The sequence below is a fragment of the Scyliorhinus canicula genome, chromosome 14 (genome assembly GCF_902713615.1).
Source record: "Scyliorhinus canicula chromosome 14, sScyCan1.1, whole genome shotgun sequence".
Lineage (NCBI taxonomy): Eukaryota > Metazoa > Chordata > Chondrichthyes > Carcharhiniformes > Scyliorhinidae > Scyliorhinus > Scyliorhinus canicula.
The window spans coordinates 26,309,986-26,319,919 of NC_052159.1; positions in this window are offsets into that span (position 1 = coordinate 26,309,986).

A 9,934-nucleotide genomic window follows, 5' to 3' on the forward strand; every position below is an offset into this window, starting at 1 on the left:
CCCAGTGTCCACTCCACTGACCCTCACACCCAGTGTCCACTCCACTGACCCTCACACTCAGTGTACACTCCACTGGCCCTCACTCAGTGTCCACTCCACTGACCCTCACACTCAGTGTACACTCCACTGACCCTCACCCAGTGTCCACTCCACCGACCCTCACACCCAGTGTACACTCCACTGACCCTCACTCAGTGTCCACACCACTGACCCTCACACCCAGTGTCCACTCCACTGACCCTCATACCCAGTGTCCACTCCACCGACCCTCACACCCAGTGTACACTCCACTGACCCTCACTCAGTGTCCACTCCACTGACCCTCACTCAGTGTCCACTCCACTGGCCCTCACTCAGTGTCCACTCCATTGACCCTCACTCAGTGCCCACTCCACTGACCCTCACACCCAGTGTCCACTCCACTAGCCCTCACTCAGTGTCCACTCCACTGACCCTCACACCCAGTGTCCACTCCACTGACCCTCACTCAGTGTCCACTTCACTGACTCTCATTCAGTGTCCACTCCACTGACCCTCACTCAGTGTCCACTCCACTGACCCTCACCCAGTGTCCACTCTGCTGACCCTCACTCAGTGTCCACTCCACTGACCCCCACCCAGTGTCCACTCCACTGACCCTCACCCAGTGTACACTCCACTGACCCTCACACCCAGTGTCCACTCCATTGACCCTCACACTCAGTGTCCACTGCATGATCCTCACACCCAGTGTCCACTCCACTGACCCTCACACCCAGTGTCCACTCCACTGACCCTCACACCCAGTGTCCACTCCACTGACCCTCATCCAGTGTCCACTCCACTGACCCTCACTACTAGTGTCCACTCCACTGACCCTCACAACCAGTGTCCACTCCACTGACCCTCAGTGTCCACTCCACTGACCCGCACACCCAGTGTCCACTTCCCTGACCCTCACACCCAGTTTCCACTCCACTGACCCTCACACCGTGTCCACTCCACTGACCTTCACACCCAGTGTCCACTCCACTGACCCTCACACCCAGTGTCCACTCCACTGACCCTCACACTCAGTGTACACTCCACTGGCCCTCACTCAGTGTCCACTCCACTGACCCTCACACTCAGTGTACACTCCACTGACCCTCACCCAGTGTCCACTCCACCGACCCTCACACCCAGTGTACACTCCACTGACCCTCACTCAGTGTCCACACCACTGACCCTCACACCCAGTGTCCACTCCACTGACCCTCATACCCAGTGTCCACTCCACCGACCCTCACACCCAGTGTACACTCCACTGACCCTCACTCAGTGTCCACTCCACTGACCCTCACTCAGTGTCCACTCCACTGGCCCTCACTCAGTGTCCACTCCATTGACCCTCACTCAGTGCCCACTCCACTGACCCTCACACCCAGTGTCCACTCCACTAGCCCCCACTCAGTGTCCACTCCACTGACCCTCACACCCAGTGTCCACTCCACTGACCCTCACTCAGTGTCCACTTCACTGACTCTCATTCAGTGTCCACTCCACTGACCCTCACTCAGTGTCCACTCCACTGACCCTCACCCAGTGTCCACTCTGCTGACCCTCACTCAGTGTCCACTCCACTGACCCCCACCCAGTGTCCACTCCACTGACCCTCACCCAGTGTACACTCCACTGACCCTCACACCCAGTGTCCACTCCATTGACCCTCACACTCAGTGTCCACTGCATGATCCTCACACCCAGTGTCCACTCCACTGACCCTCACACCCAGTGTCCACTCCACTGACCCTCACACCCAGTGTCCACTCCACTGACCCTCATCCAGTGTCCACTCCACTGACCCTCACTACTAGTGTCCACTCCACTGACCCTCACAACCAGTGTCCACTCCACTGACCCTCAGTGTCCACTCCACTGACCCGCACACCCAGTGTCCACTTCACTGACCCTCACACCCAGTTTCCACTCCACTGACCCTCACACCCAGTGTCCACTCCACTGACCCTCACACCCAGTGTCCACTCCACTGACCCTCACTCTGTGCACTCCACTGACCCTCACACCGTGTCCACTCCACTGACCCTCACACCGTGTCCACTCCACTGACCTTCACACCCCATGACCACTCCACTGACCCTCAATCAGTGTCCACTCCACCGACCCTCACACCCAGTGTCCACTCCACTGACCCTAATACCCAGTGTCCACTCCACCGACCCTCACACCCAGTGTCCACTCCACTGACCCTCACTCTGTCCACTCCACTGACCCTCACACCGTGTCCACTCCACTGACCCTCACACCTAGTATACACTCCACTGACCCCCACACTGTGTCCACTCCACTGACCCTCGCACCCAGTATCCACTCCACTGACCCTCACTCTGTCCACTCCACTGACCCTCACACCGTGTCCACTCCACTGACCCTCACAGCCAGTGTACACTCCACTGACCCTCACACCCAGTGTCCACTCCATTGACCCTCACACTCAGTGTCCACTGCACTGACCCTCACACCCAGTGTCCACTCCACTGACCCTCACACCTAGTGTCCACTCCACTGACCCTCACACCCAGTGTCCACTCCACTGACCCTCATCCAGTGTCCACTCCACTGACTCTCACTACTAGTGTCCACTCCACTGACCCTCACAACCAGTGTCCACTCCACTGACCCTCAGTGTCCACTCCACTGACCCTCACACCCAGTGTCCACTTCACCGACCCTCACACCCAGTTTCCACTCCACTGACCCTCACACCCAGTGTCCACTCCACTGACCCTCACACCCAGTGTCCACTCCACTGACCCTCACTCTGTCCACTCCACTGACCCTCACACCGTGTCCACTCCACTGACCTTCACACCCCGTGTCCACTCCACTGACCCTCACCCAGTGTACACTCCACTGACCCTCACTCAGTGTCCACTCCACCGACCCTCACACCCAGTGTCCACTCCACTGACCCTCATACCCAGTGTCCACTCCACCGACCCTCACACCCAGTGTCCACTCCACTGACCCTCACACCCAGTGTCCACTCCGCTGACCCTCACACCCAGTATCCACTCCACTGACCCTCACAGCCAGTGTCCACTCCACTGACCCTCACACCGTGTCCACTCCACTGACCCTCATACCCAGTGTCCACTCCATTGACCCTCACACCCAGTGTCCACTCCACTGACTCTCACACCCAGTGTCCACTCCACTGATCTTCAACCAGTGTCCACTCCACTGACCCTCAACCCAGTGTCCACTCCATTGACCCTCACATCCAGTGTCCACTCCACCGACCCTCACTCAGTGTCCACTCCACTGACCTTCACCCAGTGTCCACTCCACTGACCCTCACACCCAGTGTCCACTCCACTGACCCACACACCCAGTGTCCACTCCACTGGCCCTCACTCAGTGTACACTCCACTGACCCTCACACCGTGTCCACTCCACTGACCCTCACACCGTGTCCACTCCACTGACCTTCACACCCCGTGTCCACTCCACTGACCCTCACCCAGTGTACACTCCACTGACCCTCACTCAGTGTCCACTCCACCGACCCTCACACCCAGTGTCCACTCCACTGACCCTCATACCCAGTGCCCACTCCACCGACCCACACACCCAGTGTCCACTCCACTGACCCTCACTCTGTCCACTCCACTGATCCTCACACCGTGTCCACTCCACTGACCCTCACACCCAGTCTACACTCCACTGACCCTCACACTCAGTGTCCACTCCACTGACCCTCGCACCCAGTGTCCACTCCACTGACCCTCACTCTGTCCACTCCACTGACCCTCACACCGTGTCCACTCCACTGACCTTCACACCCCGTGTCCACTCCACTGACCCTCACCCAGTGTACACTCCACTGACCCTCACTCAGTGTCCACTCCACCGACCCTCACACCCAGTGTCCACTCCACTGACCCTCACTCTGTCCACTCCACTGACCCTCACACCGTGTCCACTCCACTGACCCTCACACCCAGAGTCCACTCCACTGACCCTCGCACCGAGTGTCCACTCCACTGACCCTCACACTCAGTGTCCACTTCACTGACCCTCACACCCAGTGTCCACTCTGCTGACCCTCACACCCAGTATCCACTCCACTGACCCTCACACCCAGTGTCCACTCCACTGACCCTCACACCCAGTGTCCACTCCACTGACCATCACACCCAGTGTCCACTCCACTGACCCTCACACCCAGTGTCCACTCCACTGACCCTCACACCCAGTGTCCACTCCACTGATCTTCACCCAGTGTCCACTCCACTTACCCTCACACCCAGTGTCCACTCCACTGACCCTCACACCCAGTGTCCACTCCACTGACCCACACTCAGTGTCCACTTCACTGACCCTCACGCCCAGTGTCCACTCCACTGACCCTCACACCCAGTGTCCACTCCACTGACCTTCACACCCAGTGTCCACTCCACTGACCCACACTCAGTGTGCACTTCACTGACCCTCACACCCAGTGTCCACTCCACTGACCCTCACACCCAGTGTCCACTCCACTGTCCCTCACACCCAGTGTCCACTCCACTGACCCTCACATCCAGTGTCCACTCCACCGCCCCTACTCAGTGTCCACTCCACTGACCTTCACCCAGTGTCCACTCCACTGACCCTCACACCCAGTGTCCACTCCACTGGCCCACACTCAGTGTACACTCCACTCACCCTCACACCGGGTGTCCACTCCACTGTCCCTAACACCCAGTGTCCACTCCATTGACCCTCACACCCAGTGTCCACTCCATTGACCCTCACATCCAGTGTCCACTCCACCGACCATCACACCCAGTGTCCACTCCACCGACCTTCACACCCAGTTTCCACTCCACTGACCCTCACACCCAGTGTCCACTCCACTGACCCTCACACCCAGTTTCCACTCCACTGACCCTCACTCAGTATCCACTCTACTGACCCTCACAGCCAGTGTCCACTCCACTGACCCTCACCCAGTGTCCACTCCACTGACCCTCACACCCAGTGTCCACTCCATTGACCCTCACACTAAGTGTCCACTCCACTGACCCTCACACCCAGTGTCCACTCCATTGACCCTCACACCCAGTGTCCACTCCACTGTCCCTCACACCCAGTGTCCACTCCACTGACCCTCACACCCAGTGTCCACTCCACCGACCTTCACACCGAGTGTCCACTCCACCGACCTTCACACCCAGTTTACACTCCACTGACCCTCACACCCAGTTTCCACTCCACTGACCCTCACACCTAGTGTCCACTCCACTAACCCTCACACCAAGAGCCCACTCCACTGACCCTCACACCTAGTGTCCACTCCACTGACCCTCACACCTAGTGTCCACTCCACTGACCCTCACACCAAGAACCCACTCCACTGACCCTCACGCCGAGAGCTAATTCCATTCAATCTAGAATGGAGTTGCTCTCTAGGCCACCGATGAGGGAAGTTATGAGTGACCTCTGTTCCTCTGAGCCTGAAGCTACTTGTGAACCTCACCTGAGCCAATGTCAGCCTGTCTGATTTGTGAAGACGACAGGATGGAAAGTGTTACAGGGGGCGCGGTTCAGCAACCCCATTGCACCCAGTGTGGATCCAGGCGCAAGGGGCTGAATCACACGCAAGGCCGGGCGCACGGTGAGCAACGTTGTGTGGGTCTCCCGACTGGCTCCAGCCGGCACCAGCTGGATCTCACCCTGCCTAATTATCTGCTTATTCAAATACCTGGAGATTGGATTCACCCGGCATCAGGTCACGCCTGGGAGACCTCACCAGTGTGCCATTTAATACCGGTCCACGGAAATGTAACAGCACCCGGGGGCTGCCAGGGTGCCCATATGGCACTGCCGAGGCACCACCATTGTGTCAAACTGGCAGCGCAGGGTGCCCAGTTACCACATTCTTCCTGCCAGTGGTCAGGCTCAGGGGTTGGGCCTTGCCAGGTACAGTAAAGGGAAGGCGAGTTTCCCGGAGGCTTCCCCGAGATTGAGAGGCAGGGAGCCTCAAATGGAAGGGGAAAGATCAGGGCTGCCGGCCAAAATGGCTTCCTGATCTGCACGGCGCCTATGCTTTTGGCGAGCTTCAGCTTCAGAGGAAATCCATCCGTGTGGCCTCCCCCCCCCCCCCCCCACACATCCCCAAATCCACTCTCCCCCCCCCCCCCCCCCCCCACCCCCCTCCCCCCACCCCCACTCATTCAAAATCCTGACTTGGAAATATATCGCCGTTCCCTCGGTCAAAATCTTGGAACACTTTCCCTAACAGCACTGTGGGTGTACTTACACCACATGGACTGAAGGCAACTCACCACCACCTTCTCAGGGGAATTGAGGATGGGCAATAAATGCTGGCCTAACCAGCGAAGCCCATAACCGTGAAAGAATGAAAAAAACTGACATTTATTAAAAAAATGTTTTTTATTGAGTTTTCATATTTTATATCCAACAAATTAAAAATTATTAGAAAAAAAAACACGCAAAAATTAACATGTATATTTACAGGTAAGCATCTTCATAATAACAACTGTGGCCGCCCCCTTTAACCGGCATACATATTTTACATTCCCCAGTATGGCCGAGGCACATGTTTATAGGCATTTATTTACAGTATGGTTTTGGGCCTTAGCTTGCCATCAAACCCCCATAACGAACCCGTAGGGCCCCCCCCCCCCCCCTCCCCACCGGCTACCTTCCCCCGATTCACATCCATTTTCCCCTGGTTCTTGGCCACCCGACTATTCTTCCTCCTGTACGTTGGCCACAAACAGGTCCCGGAACAATTGCATGAATGGCTCCCACGTTCTGTGGAAGCTGTCGTCTGACCCTCGGATGGCGAATTTGATTTTCTCCATTTGGGGAGATTCCGAGAGGTCGGCCAGCCAGTCTGCAGCTCTGGGCGGTGCTGCTGACCGCCAGCCAAACAGGATTCTACGGCGGGCGATCAGGGAGGCAAAGGCAAGGGCGTCCGCCCTCCTCCCCAGGAATAGATCTGGCTGGTCTGAAACCCCGAAGACCGCCACTATTGGGCATGGCTCCACCCTCACCCCCACCACTTTGGACATAGCCTCGAAGAAGGCTGTCCAGTACTCCACAAGTCTGGGGCAAGACCAGAACATGTGGGCGTGGTTGGCCGGGCCTCTTTGGCACCGTTCACATCTGTCCTCCACCTCCGGGTAGAACCTACTCATACGGTTTCTTGTTAAGTGGGCTCTATGTACCACTTTTAGTTGCGTCAGGCTGAGCCTTGCGCACGTGGAGGTGGAGTTGACCAGATGCAGTGCTTCGCTCCAGAGTCCCCACCCTATCTCAATCCCCAGGTCATCCTCCCATTTCTTTCTTGTTGCGTCCAGTACGGTGTCGTCCCTTTCTACCAGTCGGTCATACATGTCGCTACAGTTCCCTTTCTCTAGGATACTTGCGTCCAGTAGGTCTTCCAGTATTGTCTGTCGTGGCGGTTGTGGGTAAGTCCTTGTCTCCTTTCGTAAGAAGTTTTTGAGCTGCAGGTACCGTAGCTCGTTCCCCCTGGCTATCCGAAATTTCCCGCAGTTGGTTCCAGGATTGGAGGGTGGCTGTCACCACTGGGCTGCTGGAGTGTTTTTTGGGTGGGGATGGGAGTGCTGCCGTGGCGAGGGCCCGGAGGGAGGTCCCCATGCAGGAGGCCTCCTCCGCACGCACCCACTCGGCTTCTGGCTCCTGGGTCCATCCCCTTACTCGCTTGGCTGTTGCTGCCCAGTGGTAGAATTGTAGGTTCGGGAGGGCTAGCCCCCCCCTGGATTTTGATTTTTGCAGGACCTTCTTTGGGATCCTAGCATTTTTACCCCCCCCCCCCCCCCCCCCCCCCCCCATACGAACGCCATGATAAGTTTGTCCAGCGCTTTGAAAAGGGCCTTGGGGATGCAGATCGGAATTGATCTAAACAGGAAGAGGAACCTGGGCAGTACGTTCATTTTGATAGTCTGGACTCTCCCCGCGAGGGAGAGTGGGAGTGTGTTCCATCTTTGCAGGTCCGTTTTTACTTCCTCCGTCAGGCTGGTGAGGTTCCATTTGTGGATCCCTTTCCAGTCATGGGCTATTTGGATCCCCAAGTAGCGGAATTTGTGTCGGGCTTGTTTGAACGGCAACCCGTTTAGTGCTGCCCCCCCCCCCCTTGCGGGTGTACTGGGAAGATCTAACTGACACATTTCTAACGGGATTGTGATAGAAGTGGTATTTGATTTGATTTTTTATTTCGTATTCATTCATTCCAATAATCCAGTCAATAAATCTGCATAAACCATTATAAATAAACACTGAAGTTGTGTATAAAATCAATTAAAAGATGCAAATTCAAATGAAAGCAAATGCATTTGGGAAATAAATAATCAGAAATGTATCCACTGCAAAGTAATTAATGGTACCTGATGCTTCCTTGATAATCAATAATAATTGATTTATTTAGGAATGCCTAAACCCGCTTGAATAGAGCGTATTCGATGACCACAAAGGAGAAGTCGCGGGGTGGAGGGGGTAGCGGGTTGGAGAGGAGCATCACGGGGGGGGGGGGGGGGGGGAAGGGGCAGTGGGGGTGGAGAGGTGGGCGGTGGGGTGCAGTGGGGGCATAGTGGGGTGCAGAGGGGTATAGCGGGGCGGAGAGGGGCATAGAAATGAATGAAAATCGCTTATTGTCACAAGTAGGCTTCAAATGAAGTTACTGTGAAAAGCCCCGAGTCGCCACATTCCAGCACCTGTTCGGGGAGGCTGGTACAGGAATTGAACCGTGCTGCTGGCCTGCCTTGGTCTGCTTTCAAAGCCAGCGATTTAACCCTGTGCTAAACCAGCCCCTAAACTAGCGGGGCAGAGAGGGGCATAGCGGGGTGGACAGGGGCATAGCGGGGCAGAGAGGGGCATAGCGGGGTGGACAGGGGCATAGCGGGGCGGAGTGGGGCATAGCGGGGCGGAGAGGGCATAGTGGGGTGGATAGGGGTATAGTGGGGTGGATAGGAGCATAGCGGGGTGGAGTGGGGCATAGCGGGGTGGCAGGGGGCATAGTGGGGTGGAGAGGGGGCATAGTGGGGTGGATAGGGGCATAGCGGGGCAGAGTGGGGCATAGCGGGGTGGCAGGGGGCATAGTGGGGTGGAGAGGGCATAGCGGGGTGGCAGGGGGCATAGTGGGGTGGAGAGGGTGCATAGCGGGGTGGATAGGGGCATAGCGGCGTGCCAGGGGGCATAGTGGGGTGGAGAGGGCATAGCGGGGTGGATAGGGGCATAGCGGGGTGGAGAGGGCATAGCGGGGTGGCAGGGGGCATAGCGGGGTGGAGAGGGCATAGCGGGGTGGCAGGGGGCATAGCGGGGCGGAGAGGGGGTAGCAGGGCGGAGAGGGGGGTAGCAGGGCGGAGAGGGGGGTAGCAGGGCGGAGAGGGGGTAGCAGGGCGGAGAGGGGGTAGCAGGGCGGAGAGGGGGGTAGCAGGGCGGAGAGGGCATAGCGGGGCAGAGAGGGGGTAGCAGGGCGGAGAGGGGGTAGCAGGGCGGAGAGGGCATAGCGGGGTGGATAGGGGCATAGCGGGGCGTAGAGGGGGTAGCAGGGCGGAGAGGGGGTAGCAGGGCGGAGAGGGGGTGTAGAGGTGGTTAGAGATGTGGAGAGAGAGTGAGTTATAATTATACCATTTACAGTTCTGATAAGTTGAGGAAAATGAATGAAAGATTAACTCTGCTTTTCTCTAAACTGATGCTCTCTGACCTGAACATTCCCAGCCTTTGCTGATTGTATTTCACATTTCCACCATCCCCAGTATTTTATCTTCATTTATCTGACGGATCGTGGAGCTTTGACTGGGGTTTGATAGAATCTTTATACTATGGCAGTGTGAAGTCAATACTTTACGGCCATAGTAAATTTAAATTATTATGAGGCGTTTTTTTAAAATCCTCTCTTTCACAAGCTTAAGCCATCAAT